The sequence below is a fragment of the Epinephelus lanceolatus genome, chromosome 19, assembly GCF_041903045.1.
Source record: "Epinephelus lanceolatus isolate andai-2023 chromosome 19, ASM4190304v1, whole genome shotgun sequence".
Classification (NCBI taxonomy): domain Eukaryota; kingdom Metazoa; phylum Chordata; class Actinopteri; order Perciformes; family Serranidae; genus Epinephelus; species Epinephelus lanceolatus.
Window position 1 is genome coordinate 19,233,911 of NC_135752.1, and position 15,267 is coordinate 19,249,177.

The 15,267-nt window shown below is 41.0% G+C and overlaps 1 protein-coding gene across 1 annotated transcript in view; it reads right to left on the reverse strand.

Moving 5' to 3' along the window:
* abl1 (c-abl oncogene 1, non-receptor tyrosine kinase) overlaps positions 1 to 15,267 on the reverse strand; it is a 37,057-nt gene that overhangs the window by 20,909 nt on the left and 881 nt on the right. The window lies entirely within an intron of this gene.

The following is a 15,267-nucleotide window of genomic DNA, read 5'->3' on the forward strand; positions in this document are numbered from 1 at the left end:
TCTTGATACCTAAAGTTATTGTATACTTGTTTTAGATAGGCAGAGATGCTCTCGTTAGCAGCTACAGATATTCTTTAACATGGCGAAAGTCTCGGTCGCTTTGCATGTAATGACCTCAATACCCTGAACATCCAGTCACATGGCACCAGGCCCTGCATCATCGCTGCAGTGCTGGTATGGCAAACATTTGTGTTCCTCTCATGCACCACCCCAAATACCAATTAAGAAGAAATGCAGGCTTCCTCAAACTCTGAGAAAGGCCCATTAACTTACCGCAGTCACAAAGTGTTGTGGAGATGAGAGGATGAAGGGAAGAGGAGAGGGGCTATAAAAAATGGAGAGGGAAAGAGGAAAAAAGGTTGCAGATGGAGAAACATGAAGCACATTGTTTGGCAGTGAGCTCATAGGAGAATCGCTCGCTCGCGTTTTATAATCCGGGCCGTGTATGTTAACAGTTAGCTGACGTACATCCACCCACGGGATGGATTTTGGCCCTTTTCCTCTCATATACCCCCCCTCCTGCTTTTCCCGATTCAGTTCTTTAAATATTTCTGCAGAGAGAGCAGGTTGTATTCCCAAATTCTGAGGCAGCAACTGCACTACGACTGAAACTATACTAGTGTTATAGCATTTAGATGTTGACATGAATCTATATGTTACATCATATTTCAAATCCTAATTATCAATATGACACAGGCATTACTTTTACGCCAAATTACTTATTTGGAACCAGAATTCGCTGAGCAAAAATGCAGCTCAAAAATTAATACTAGGGCTGCCCAGTGGATCAATATTATATCAATATCTTGAGACTAGATATCGCCTCAGATTTTTTTCATATCGGCTGCATTACAGTAGAAGATGGGAACCATCAACTTTAACCACTTAGTCATTATATCCACATTACTTATCAGAAAAATCTCATTGTGTAAATTGTGAAAGCACCAATTGTCAACCCTGCAATATTATTACAATATCAATATCGAGGTATTTGGTCAAGAACATTTTTGATATTTGATTTTCTCCATGTCACCAAGCCCTAATTCATACCATTACATGATTAACTGCTACTGATATCTGCTTTAAACATTTTGCAACGTGCTCTGCAACTCATCTTGCAGCTAATTTTTTGTAGCATAGTGTAAATATGCAATGCTCCCATTAAAAAACATTCAAAACATACGAAGGCCACAGGAAAAAATGTTTCTTTTTTGACAAGTCAAGGGAGAGCTGTAATTGCAACTGCACTTATCACCATCTTCAATGTGTTATTGTTCTATCCTGGAAGGCATTCTTCTTCCTTCGGCGTTTAATGTTAGGCTTGAACACTTGTAAGTGTATATGTTGCCCTGTCTGGTCCGCAAGATGTGCATCCCTGGCACCTTTTGTACTGGAGAAAAACAAGCACTATCACGTTTTCAAAATTTTGGCATCGACTTGGTACCAAAGAATCAGTTATTGTGACTACAAAGATATTTGAGGACTGCCTGATTCCTGTCTTACCCACTCCACATGAGGGCACACACAAACACAATCACACAGTCTCACAATTTTAGAAATATATACCAGGAAACACTTGGCATAGGTCCTGTCCATCTAAGTCACGGACCATGAGTTATTACACGTTTAAACCAAGTAAGCTTTCTAATTACAGAGGAGGATAAGAGTAGGAGACAGGGAGAGAGATGAAGCCGCGTAGGTTCCAGCACATGGTTCATCATTCCACTGTATTGCTTCACAGTCACAGCCAAGAGTACTTAAATATCAGACACTCAAGAACAAGGTATGTATGTGGTGTGTGGATGTGTGTGTGTGTGTGTGTGTGTGGCTGTTTACTCTGGGCCTTCTGGAGAATGCAGTCAGAGTGTCTGAGTTGTGTAGACTGGCATATGAGGTTAAGGGGTTTAGAGTTCCACGTAATTCTCCACTTGGTATGTTCCACAGGGAGAGTGGACACTTGAGGACAAATCAATGGCTGCTCTGGTTCAAGGTTAAGGTCTCTAGCATCAGACTGAAGTGGTAATAAATTATCAATGTGGACAACAGTGAAACTAAACATACAGAAGTTCATAAGCAAACTTGCAAGCAAATTAAAATATTTTCCAAGGCTTCTGATGTGCAGAAAAACTACCATATGCACACAGAGAACAAAAGCCAAACAACAGCCTTTATATTTATTCTCTCTGGGCTTGTTAGAAGCTGTTTTCCCCAGTGTATTTTACATGGAAACAGTGAAACTGACCCAAAGGTCATTAAACACATTTTATGATGAATTCCACTTTATGTGCATGCTCTCGTGTATCTGCTCACACACAAACTCGTTCTCTCTCCAGCCAAATCCCTCTCATTTGAGGTGACCCGTTAACAGTCCACTGTCAGCTCAGCTTTACAGCCATCTTCAATACAGACGGGCCTGCTAGCACGCAGAGCAGAGACGGAGGGAGTTAAACCCCGCCGACCTATTGGAATGGGACAGGAGGAACCATTTTATCATGATGACAGACACAAAATAGGGCAACACAAACCAGGTGACTAAGCAGGGCCTTTGCTCATTTCTCCACACGATAGACTGCTGTAGGCCCAGACAAAACTATGTGGAGCCAAAAATATGCAAACCTTCGGAGAATAGAAACGTATGCATGCTAGCCCAGAGTTAAAATTTCATACTTTGAGCAAACAGAAAGCCAAATTGAATGCACACAACTATTCATTACTTGACGGGGATACAATGCTGCGCTAATCGTCGTGTTGAAAAGGTCTATGAAAATTAAGAAAGTCCAGACAAATGGGTTCTACTCAGAAACCTGTGTTTCTTTGTGTGTGTGTGTGTGGGGAGAGGAGTGGGTGCTAATCCAGTCATTTTCAGATTTTAGCTAAACTACTCAATTTGACCCAGTGTGCTGGAATGAAAGCACAACTTTTTATATTCCATTGTTTTATGAGTGTGCAGACTCGGGGAGCCAAACTCTTTCAGGAGGGAGAGAGAAAGCAGAAAAGAAAAGGGAGCGTGTGTACATATGAGTGGGAGGTTTGCAATGCTACAGCGAGGAAGAGAAAGCTAGAACTTAAACTTCTTCTATTACTTTGGGTCTAATTTATCAGCTCAAAAGCACAAAAAGACAGCACCTTAATAAGAGGAGACAGACAGTAAACAGGGCAGAGAGTGTGTTTTTAAAGACTCTTAACCTTAAATGTCTTTGAGATGTTATCTAGACGCCTGGGGAAAGACCCCATTTGTCTGTATGCCCATTGGGGTAAAAACAGAAACAGATACATAGAAGGGTGACTCTGGCTTTGAGGCTCTCGGGCTGCAGCAGTGGAGCTGCTTGGGCTCTTCTTTGTGTCTAAGTGGATCCAGATGCAGCAAGCATAGCAGGCCTCCTCTTATAGCGCTATGAAGAGGAGCTTAACACAACACAAAGGGACAGGACAGCATACCAGTACTGTATGGCCTGGACTGGTGAAGGGGGAAAAGCAAACCAGACAATAATGTAAGTGGCCAGATGATGGATTAGTGGAAAGGATTTTATTCATTCCTACTCAAATCAAATTTTTAAAATATTTTACAAAATATAGATCTCTAGATACAGGGACACTGTCATCAAAATCAACCTCATATAAGGCCTTTCTCAAGAGGAAGGCAAATGCCCTCAAATCATGCCCCCATTTTATCCTGTAATCTGCATGGGGAGGCTCTCTGACCGAGAGGGCCCATAAATGGCTGAAATTTTTACAAAAACTCAGAGCTGGCATCCTAGGTAGCAGGTTGTCTGCAGAGAAAACAACAGCTGCATCTGGAGCTGGGGCTGCCTGCTCAGGCATGGAGAGGGGAACAGGGGGTGTTTTTTTTTCTGTATGTGAGTGTGTGTGGACCCGGGTGGCGAAGAACTGCCACTCAGCATTCCTAACCCAAGTTGGAGGTTCTCGGCATGCGTGAGTATTGTGTGTACTGTATGTGCGTGTGGACAATGAGGGGATAACCAGCAAAAAGAAGAAAAGGAAGTGCTCATGCTCATGGTCTCACTGTTCTGACTGGAAGACAACAATGAATGCCCACATAACCAATATTAAAACAAGCCAACCTAATTTTAAGCAATCTATCAGTATAGAAAATCTGACTTAGTGACTGATACACGTGTCCAGCACACACAAGGACATTTCAGTAGATCATTTTCTTGTCAGAAACTGGGCTATCGCAAGCCCAGATTTCATAACATATACTGTTGCAGACAGTGAAGTGAATCCAAATAACAAAAACCAGGGTGAGAGTCAAAGACTCACCAGGACTGTTTGTCCTAAACCGACATGCTTACACTTTCAATTGTTCTGTGCAAAACACTGTGTACCTTACGTACATGGAAAAAACTTTGGTTTAAGCTGTTGTCTCTGCCTTCGTGATTTCGTGGGAGTTTTTAACCCTTCATATCAACTTCTTTACAAGCTGCTGAAATTTCTCAATTTTAGCATTTCATAAAAGCAATAAAATTCGTTTTAAAGATTTCAAAATTTTCTGGCTTAAATGTAAGATATAACAACTGTGTCAGATATGGTGCACTGCCATTATGTTACATCAATGCAAGAACATATATGAGACAGACATAAGGAAAATGTACTTTACATTTAAAGCTATAGTGCGTAACTTCTACATGTCCGTAAATGTCCGTTTCACGCAAGCCACTACTAGAGGAGATGACACAATGCTGATTAAGCCGATCGGCTCCTCTAACATCTCGCGGTATTTTTCAATATATATCATTTTTAGTTTGTGTGTCGACTAGTGACATTCCCACGCTGGCGCACAGGAAATGCTGCGTTTTACCTCACAACAAAAAGGGAGGGGGAGGAAGAGCGGAGAGTGTCTCATAGCAAGAGGTAGAGCGCAGGTAGAAAGAGAAAGCAACATGGCAGAGAACCCAAAGAAGCGGCCGAGACACGGTTCAGAAGTGGATCCTACCACAAAGAAAAAGCCTGGACGTTCGGCTGAAGTTCTATTAGCAAAGAAGGAAAGTAACCGACGGAGAAGGCAAACAAGGATTTGTACTGGCGTTGCTTTTCCTCGGTGGAGAGCCCTGAAGGAAGAAATTGGGCTGAGGGCAGACACGGATGTTGCCTTGCTGCTGTTGGATAAGTAAGTGACTTGGTTTATAATTATATTATGAGTAGTATGTGTTGCTGTTACATGTACTGGTCCTAGTACTTTATTATTTTCTTGGAAATGGTGATATGAACGTAATGTAATGTTAGCAGCCTGGTGTTCGCCCTGTGTGTAGCGTTGTGTACACGGTGTGAGGCGAGTGTTACTCTGTGTACATGGAAGTGCCGGCTCATTTGTTGTAATAATGCATTATCTGCTGGGGGGGCGACAGAAGTTACGCACTATAGCTTTAACTTATATGTGTACACCATGTTTTCATGAATGAAATTTATATACCCCACATATATAGCAAAAACATGTAGCTTATATATTCAAGTTTTTTACATGTAAAATTAGCTTTAAAAAGGATGTGACATACATAGATCCCATTACCTACACATGGAAATATGTCATATATGCATATAATATGGTGGGCATGTATGTTTGTATTATTATTATGTATTTGTATATTAATCAAATCAAATCAACTTTACTGATCCTTTCCAGGAAATTGATTTGTTGCTGCAGCAACGCCACAACAACATGCAACCAAAAAGACAACACAATACTTGTTCAATGCACTACAGAAAAAAGTCACTAAGAAAATACTAAAATACCAGGCATGGTAGTTAAAAGTAATTGATGATCAAATATCCACAATACCACAGACTTACCAGGTGATAAATAAATAAATAAATAAATAAATAAATAACTTAATTAACCGGAATGAAGGACCTCCTGTAGCGCTCAGTCCTGCACCTCAGCGCCATCAGCCTGTGGGAGAAGGTGCTCCGATAAATAACCCCCAGGGCATGACGGGGGTGTGAGGGGTTGGAGATGATCGCTCTCAATTTTTTGAGAGAGTGTTTCTCTCCAACCTGCTGCACTGTATCCAGCTCGGCTCCAGTGATGGAGCTGGCTTTCCTGATCATTTTGTCCAGTTTATTTTTGTCTGACATACGGGCACCTTCTCCCCAGCACGCCACAGCAAAAAAAGAGTGCTGGCCATCACTGTATGGTAGACGGTGTACAACAGGGGTCGGCAGATGTTAGATCTAAGCCTTCTCAAAAAGTAAAGTCAGCTCTGACCCCTCTTGTGCACCGCCTCCATGTGACCACTCCAGTCCAGCCTGTCACATTTGTACATATATGTTCTATGTATAAATAATCATATATGTGACATAAATGTCAAAAAGTGGGTCGCGGGTCAATTCTGAATGGACCGCAAATGACTCACGAACGTGTCAACTTAGCAAAAAACACACTTTATACTGAAGTACAGTGAATTTCTGGCACAGAGCTTTTGATATGCTGTTTCTTGCCATACATTGAGTGACTAAGGGACAGCTACTTGACAGAGACAGAAAACTACCTCAACCATATGGCCAAATGCAAGTTTGATACTGAGTATATTAAATTGTGTGGACCGTAAATTAATGAGTTCGGAGAAATCTGGACCCCGTGGCTGCACCAGTTGGGAACCACTAATATATGGAATTCAATATATGTACATATATTACATTTCCGTATGGGATAAATGGGTGTTGTAAACTCAGCTCTGAGAGAACAGTCTACAATATGAGTGGAAAGTGCATCTGCAAATTTTCAAAATAAAGATTTGCCCTTCTGAAACTCAAAAAAAGAAATGTATGGTGCATAGTTTAAAATTTTATGGACTAACCAAGGACAGGTATCTTAGTGTACGAATCATTTCATGCACACCAATTACATTTGTTTTGTCACACTGCAGCTATCAACAGGCTGCAGCTTGAAAGCAAACACAGGGTGGCTAAATATCAACCGTTCATAACATAACATGAAAAGAGGCCAACCCTGTCTTACATGACAGAAATAGTTGAGGATAGCAGTTAACTATTAAAAAATGAACAACACAGACCCAAGTAACTATATAGCTTAAAACAATGTGCTTATACTCTCAACCTCTACCCTATGAAAGCTGATATACTGTTACTAATGCTTGCTGCTTATGTTCTCTTCACTTATAATTCAATTTAGCCCATTGCTCATTTTTGCTATTGTTGTCCATGTCTATAAAATGCTCTGTGAAATGTAAAATCCACTCAATAAAAACCTTGAACGAGCCCAAGACAAAGAAACAGAGACAACAGGAAGGAGAGAGCAACAAAAAGAGGAAGGGAGAAAAAGAAAAGAAAGAAAGAAAAGGGGGAATGAAAGGGGGAATGAAGGGAGGGAGGGGGATTGCACCAGTTATTTGAGGGAGGAATGCACAAGAGGTCACATTCTTCACTCCACTGCTGCGGCTTGCCCTGTGTTCAACTCCCTCTCTCTCTCCATTTTTCCCTGTGTAAAATAGGCGATATTACTCAACACACCTCTGGTGCAACAGATTACACACAAGTGATTCACTAGAAAACAGAGCGGACCGGCTCAAGAGGCAGAGGATGAAGAGGCTGTAAGCCGGAAATCTATTGATATGTTCATACACGTGATCAGATAAGTTACTACATAATAGGCCTTGTTCATGAACAGCATTTTGACATGTCACAGTAGAGAGGACACAGGTGTGATTAATAAAATTAACAACAGCTGAATTCCATTTAGCTGTTTCAGTTTCAGGGTCTTGGTAATGTGCACACTGGCTCACTGTCACAGCTAACTGGGACGTTTGGATAAAACAGGGCCTTTGTTGTTGGTAACACCTGTGCTTTACCTACTATGGCAAACCAAAATGTCTCCTGTGGACTATGCTATTAACAGCAGGAACAAGAATTATCTTTTATCAATATAAAATACTGCAGACAGACACCTTGTATACAGGCATCTTTCCATTCCAGTCTTAGCCTACAATGTTCTGAAAACCTAGCACAATTCAACAGAAATACGGGTGATGTTAAATCTCCTCATCTCAGACTGTGAGATCTGACTAAACCTAAATTGTCATTAATCCAGGTCTTAAATCATCATTACTGTGCCTCCTACTGTAAACCACTCCTGTGTAGACAAGACTGTAATTAGACAAAGTAGATTAATCTGGTTCTGGTTTGCTGTGGGAAATGCGTGGTCATATGTGTCTTTGAGGTGAACTGACTCGACTCTATCATTCAGACTTGTACCACTAAAAGAGCTGGACATGACAAAATGCTGTATATTTGCCTTGCTTTGTCTGACTTTTTTTTGCACCAGCATATTAATACCCCGAATTCAGGCCTTGTGGATCTCGATTACAAGAGTGAAAAATAGGGAACTTGCCAGACACAGACTACCTTGATTGATAAACACAGCTGTTTTGACTAGTCATCAGCTGGGGTGGTAATAAAGTGGAGTCCTTTCCAGGTGGTCAAAACTTGATGAGAGGGGAAAACACTTACTAATTAACAGGGTGTCATCCGGCAAGGGACAAATGTGTCTCTCTCTCACACACTCACACTCACGCACTTTTTCTGACACATTTAGACATCATTGCTAAATTTTGCAGGAAAACTAGTCAACTTATCAACCAAACTACACCTGGCAACAGTATCATCGCACAAAGAGAAGCTTACATCTACTGCTAGCTCACTCGCACTTCTGAGCTAGCTAACATTACAGCTCAGCCAAGAGAACGCCATTAATGTTTACATCTTGTGCTGTCATAAGCCCTAGCTTCTCCTCCATGAGTAGATGCACACTTTCTTTGATGTGATGCAGTTGGCAGGTGTAGTTTGGTAGAAAGAAATCAGTTTCTCCATGAAAATGCACACAACAAGGTCTGTGGATTATCTTTAGTAACTGGGTCATGATTCCTGGAAAGAGACATTGCTGTTGAGTTTTTCAGATGTATTTTTAGCGCTTTGAGCACCACAAGCCAAGTGCCATCTAGTTCCATTATATTCAAGAGAAGGCAGACATCTCTATGGCTGATATCTCCAACACTCTGCAGCGCACACTAAAACAATCTAGATTAATAATCGGCACTACAGGTGAGAGGAAAAATATGTGGTTTTGATTTTGAGGAGAACTGTCTCTTTAAGTAGTAAACAGATTAGGTAAGGGATAAGTCCTTTTACTTGCACAGGGTCTGTGTGTGCGTGTGTGTGCGTGTGTGTGTCTGAGAGTGTGTGCCCATTAGACTGGAGACATGGCCAGCCACGGCGAAGGACAAGCCACCAGGGGCCTAACAGCTGGCCTGAATGAGCATTACTACGAGGCGCCTGCTGCATGGGTATGTACGTGGGTGTGCACGCATGCACCCGCACTCACACAGACACAGACCCCCTCCTCCTGTCCTCAAAACCCACAGGGATCATGGGAGGAGATTTGGTGTATAGACTGTATGGATTCCTTGAGTTCCAGCCAAGAAAGAGCCAGACAGGCTAAAAGAGAAATGGATTCACTTACTGCGTAAACGCCGAATGCAGCTGCTGCAGGAAAACACACACACACACAGAAGTCAAATGATGTCACTGAAAGGCTACATGAAAGGGGGAGGAGTTAGACTGTCTAACTTTGGCCCAAATTACAATTTTTAGAAGTACATCAACCGAAATCACTTAAAAATTAAAGCCTCTTCATATGTAATTATTCACGATCAAGAAACATTTACCTGCTGCACAAGATGAGCTAGATATTAACATGACATTGTATATCGCTGTCGTGTTTACAAGGCTGGCCTCAAATATATATTTAAACGCTGCCATAATCTTCTTAGCTAGTGGTAAGTGTGATTATTAGATAGAGAGAGAGAGACAGCAGATAGTGAGAGGAGAAAGATGGGGTGCTAACACGCAACAAGGATGCCTAGCCAAACTTGAACCGGGAATGTTGTGGGTCATGGACGGCAAATAAAGACCATGAACAAGCGGGGTGTCATCTTCCTTCAGCCACACATTATAATGTGCCTTGAACATACTTAAAGCTTTACCAGTCTAGCCTTCAGGCGTCAAACAGGGAAGAATTGTGGGGTGAAGCCTGTGAGTAAAAAGAGAAGCCCTGTAGTGCCCATACTGAAACCCATCCAAGCAAGAAGCAACATGCCAGAGGTCTACATTTTCTGTAACCTAACTCGTCTGGCTGCTGACCACAGGTTGGCACTGTTCTCCGTTTGTTGTCTACAAATGCAAGTTGGCTGTAGTCACAATTTCAAACAATGAGGGCAATCAGTAGCCAATCATATGCCAAAACCACTGTCTGTTAAATCCTTACACAGTTTCCAGCTGTTGTTGTTTTCCTGTGGTCCAGCAGTTTTGTGGGGATTTACAACTAATAGGTTAAGCTTCATACAGAGGTGCATTTTAATGAAATGCAAATAACTGAATAAACAGAGGAATAAACAGAAACTGCTCTCTTGAAATTTCATAATGATGTAGTACCTTGCTGCATAATTTGCATTAAAAGGTGCACTGCATTCCATCAGTGGTGAACTTGGTCAAAGACAGCCTCCCTCTTTCATTATTCCAACCACCTTCTTGAAAAGATCAGTGTTATGATATCTGTGCATATCCAAAAACCTGTTGATATCCAAGTATTTCCCAGTGTTTAAAAGAAGGTGTGTTTCTCCTTCTGATCGCAAAATGTGGGCTTATCTATTAGGTGTGCATCTCTAACCTGTTGGCGAGCTGGTTTGTGTACAATGCATCCATGAGGACCAACAGAGCTGACTAGTATCAGGCAAGATGCACTGTGTTGCAAACTGTGGTAAAAAAAAAAAAAACCCAGCTGAGACATATTCTGAATGCTCTGTGCACATGTTGTTGAATGCTCCTAAAACTCGCCTGCATATCCCAGATATCTTAATTAGAAAATACTGCATAAGGCCTTATTTGGAATACCCAAATGGAGTATGCTGTGAACATGACCCGTATCAAATTTGTAATATGGTCATATTAGAAATAAAAGTGGAACATTAGTGTGCATGTAAACGTAGTTAATGTCTTCTCTAGCTAAGCCTGACCACACACACAGAAATGGCACAAAAACAATACTGTGATATGGCTCTTTGTGGGTTTTAAACTTTCACTGGATCTAACAGCTTATATTTTAATAACTCAATGTCTAATTTTCAATGTGTGCATGTGTGCTTCACATTAAAAGCCTTTTATTGCTTTACTGGTGAAATGCATTTTACAAGAAGCAGCAACAGTGCTAGCAGCTGCATTAGTAACATGGCAAAAAGTGGGAGCAAAAATATGCGGGAGAAGAAATCTTAACGTGTTTTTGTTGTGGGACTGCATCTCTGGGACATTGTTATCTCCGAACGCTTAACGGAAAACACCCACAAAAATAACACTGAATAAATAAGCTCTGATTATACCATGCTATCACGTTCTCTATGATAAACTATAGATTAGGTGAAAGCAAAGGGGATTAATGAGGACACATATACTTATAAGAAGTATTCTTTTGGAATGGAAATGGTATCTAGGTCACAACTGATATGTACTCCATTACAACACACAAACCCCATAAACAAATGTAACCACCAGGGGGCAAGTATCCCTTTAACTATCAAATGTGGGCACAGGAATTGCTGGGCTACCTCAAAATCAGACAACATTGTTGTGATCCTCTTTCCTTTGAACCCTCCAACCTCCAAATCCCACTCTGCTTTCCTCTTTCCTCAGTCAGCCCTTTTCAGGGAATGGCAGGAAAACATATGAGAGGCATCAGTCCTTCGTTGAATACTTTTACACAGCAAGTCCACTTCCTGCATACTAAAATTAAAGGAGGAAGGAGGGAGGCGCAGATTTGACGGAACAAATTTCACTTTAGTGAGTGTAATAACAGAATCTCTGACTAAAGCAAAGCTTATTCTGACACTGATCAGGGTTAGACCATCTTTGTTGCAATTATTTTATTTCAGTTTAATTACTTTTCAACTTTCATAGCCAAAATTAGCACTGGTGTGGCAGGGACAACGTGCAGTCTAAAGTGTACAGATATAGTAATAATGGGTGACAAAGGAGAAATAAGTGTCTGATCATCAGCAATGACCGCAGCTGAACACACGTTGTCAAACCAAGATCTATTTTGGTATCTACAAGTAAACATTATACACAAGAGACATTTAGACTACAAAGCAGCGATCAAGTACGCTCTTCTGCTGTGCTCAGACCTGTTTCTTAAACAGGCCTGGTAACCTACTGCAGCTTGTAATCTAGTCCATGATTCATCGACTTTCATGGTCAACTTGGGGAGATACTCAGTTATCTAAACCACACACAGAGAAAAAAAAAAACTGGAAATACAGTGTGAGTTGTGGTTCCAGAAATTTACTACCCTGCACGATCCCTAAGATCTATGCTAGCTAGCCAGTGAGATCATACCTCCCCACTGTACAGTACACAGAGATGCCAAGAACAGAGACAGGTCTTTGCTTGCCCTTCACTGCCTCCGTCTCTCTCACAGGCAGCTGCATGCAGAGGTCTCAACCTGCCTGCTGAGAAGCAGCATGGCGCTGGCTAGCTGAGTGTTAACTAGTTGGGGCTCACCAGGAAGAAGAAAAAAAAACACATCGATGTAAAATCATGTGTTGATATTGCTCTCATCTTGCACTATGACTCACATCCCCTCTTGCAGTCTAACCTGCTCATCACAGGAGGAAAAGGGGCAGAGAGGGAAAACAAGTCACTGACCCTTTGCCAAATTCAATCCATTTACCGGCAAAGGCTTTCATTCTGTTTTTCTGACCTTCCCTGTCCTGTCCCCCTCTGTGTTATGCAAGACTTAGAGAGTCAGTGGAAAGTATTCCTGCCAAGGCATTCACAGCCCTACAGACACATTTGGTAAACTTATCAGTAAGCTGGATGCATGGCATGCATCCGGTTCAATGGCAAGTGATCATTTTAAAATGTCAAAACAGTTTAGCTCTATCTCTCAACTGATGCATTTGTTTTCCTGAACTGGTGGCAATTTTATATGAGAAACTGTCCTGCACTGATTAATATATATTCTGTTTACCTCCCAATACTTTTTCCACTTATGTCTGGAGGTAGCAATGTTAAAACTCACCCCTAGATCTTGTCATTTTATTGCCTTCACCTCCCTCTGAGTCAAAATCAAAGCTGAGGCAGTTCATTAAAAGACCAAGCCAAACAAAAAACATCTATTAGGTTTTTTGTTTTGATTTATGATAGAGTTTAGTACAAACCTCCCTGCACCTTGGTTATACTGTGTTGTGCTGTTCTTGGCAATATATTAAGACATAAACCACCATGAAGGCACTTTCATAAGCCAAAACTAGTAAATAACAAACCATTGACTCTAAAAACAAAAGTGAAGTAACCATTGATGTCACCACTGGTTTTATGGGTCATGACTGAAGCTACATAAGACTGCTTTCTGCCATGCTTCCTGCTTACTGCCATGCTTGTTTTAAAGATCGTCATTTGATGTGGCATTAAAAAGAACAAAAGCCTCTAACCAGGAAGGTAAACAAGGAAACAGATGCACTGCTTTATAGAGTCATAGACTGAAAAATACAAAAGCCAGAAAGGAAACATCACCAGGTAAGACAAGTGTGATACAGTGGATGCTGGGTCATTGCTTTGCAAAGCATGGTGAGGCCCTGTGCCAGCAGCAGGCTAGGCTTCCCCAGAGGCAGAAGAGGCTCCCTGAGGAGTGCAGCATGGGCGGGATTAGCTCATTCAGACAGGGCCATATTGCGGGTCTATCTGTGGCTGCCACAGATAGACCTGCCATGTCTGTCCAAAATTATCCACTAACAATTATAGGTATCCTTTTCTCTGGCAGCCATGTTAATTAAACATGCACTGTGGGATCATTTGAATATATAGGGCAAATAGTTCTTACTAGAGATTCACCAGCTTCTCTGTTGTGATTATTTGCTGCTTTTCTGTGTCTTATACAATAGTAAACAGACTATCCTCTTATTTGGGATGTTGGTCAGACAAAAAAGTCAAGATATCGTCTTGACTCTAGTAACTATTTATGGAAAATTTTGACTATCCACTGACATTTCATTAACAAGACAACAAACTGAATTACTTACAAAATAATCTACAGATGAATCGATAATGCAAGTACCTGGTAATTGTTAGCTGCAGCCTAATTTCAGACACAACCTGTATGTTCGCTGCCACATCCAGAATATCATACAGCATTCTGTAGCACACACTCCACACCATCCTGTACAAACACAGGAGGAGGAACTGTTGAGCTCTGCCACATTACACATTACAGGAGGTATTCCTTAATGATTGTTTCTGACTCAGTAGATTTAAAGGGGCAAGGGGAAGGATGGGAGCAGACTTATCTTTTACCATTTGCCCTTTGCTTAAAGCTGTCCCACAGCATCCTCTGTCCATATTATTAGTTACACAGGGAATAGCCTGAGTGCACTTTCCCCTACAAGACTGCTATAATTCTCTGTGATGGGAAGTTGTGAGTAGCCCATACATCGTTAAAAATGGAGTGTATTACCATAATGTTATATTAGTCCATCTATAATGCTTCAATCTATAATATTGCCTTGTATCGTCAGTGGAATTTTTGAAATAATAAACTTCTAAAATTGCACTCTCAGTGTAAATGAAACAGATAATAGAAGCTCTGAATGTACAAACAAAAAGCTTTTTCAAACTTTTTAAAATATATTTGGTGGCAAGAGCATGCCACTCTCTTATCGTGGTAAAAGTCCCAGAAAACATACACTATATTAATAAATGATACGATACTGCCAGATGAAAACTGTAAATGTACTCAAAGTCAATGGGGAAAAAAACTCCAACACAGAAGTTACTTCTGTTAACATTTACTGTTATAACAGCAAATATAAATCAAAGGCAGATAGTATTCATATCAACATCCTATCTTTTTAAAAAAAAAATTAAAAAAATAACAGGCTTTACAAAAGTATAGAGTTGGGGTTTAGTTACTTTGAACTGGTACCAGAGACTAGTAAGTCTATCAGTGTGTTCAAAACATTTGAAACAACGTGACAATGGATGTACCAGTGTAGGACGCTGATATAGAGTCAGTATGGCCCTCGCTGCACCATCACATTGAGTGTAACTCATTTGTATATCATTTTACCATGCCAGAGATACCAAGTGACCCAATGTAGCACTATAACAGGTTGCAGTTTACCGTTCATTACATGCTTGATTAAAGGCCGCCTTGCCAGCAGCAGTAAGTCGTGTGTTGTTGTGCAGCAT